At 26.3% G+C, this 616-nt stretch overlaps 1 pseudogene; it reads right to left on the bottom strand.

Annotated features, from left to right (window-relative positions):
• Window positions 1-399: 399 nt before the first annotated feature.
• Window positions 400-616, bottom strand: part of LOC119568921 — a 2,250-nt pseudogene continuing 2,033 nt past the window's right edge.

Genomic DNA, 616 nt, shown 5'->3' with positions numbered 1-616 from the left:
ACACACACACACTCACACACATACAAACTAACTCTCACACACACACACACACACACACACACTCACACAAAACACACACACACACCACACACACACACACAAATAAAATTATATATATATATATAAAATATATAATATATATAGTATAATATATGTATATATATATTTATTTATTTATTTATATATATATAATATATACATATATATATATTATATATATATTAATATATATATATTATATATATATATATATAAAATATATATATATATATATATATTATATATATATATTCTCATTACACTCGGCAGTGCACTCTGTAAGCCATAAAAAAACAATGACGGTTAATTGGTATCATTAAAAAAAAAAACTCATATAAAGTGAATACAAAATTAATGGAGCTAGTAATCTATGACATCGTTTAAAACATAATATGGATAGTATTCCTGTTTATCATATTTTACAAATATCGTTGGTTGTGCTCATCATCCACAGTTGTGTCAAAGAGACTGCCTGTTGCTGTGTTCTAGGAGGCCTCTTGAGTTCTTTATCACCACGTTTTATGGTTCCTATTAGAACCTTAGCAACAAACAAGTATCTCAGTCTTTCTTGGTCATG

The sequence above is a fragment of the Penaeus monodon genome, unplaced genomic scaffold, assembly GCF_015228065.2.
Source record: "Penaeus monodon isolate SGIC_2016 unplaced genomic scaffold, NSTDA_Pmon_1 PmonScaffold_1159, whole genome shotgun sequence".
In the NCBI taxonomy this organism is placed as follows: Eukaryota; Metazoa; Arthropoda; class Malacostraca; order Decapoda; family Penaeidae; genus Penaeus; species Penaeus monodon.
Note: the sequence above shows the minus strand (reverse complement) of the source record. Positions and strands in the feature narration are given on the sequence as shown.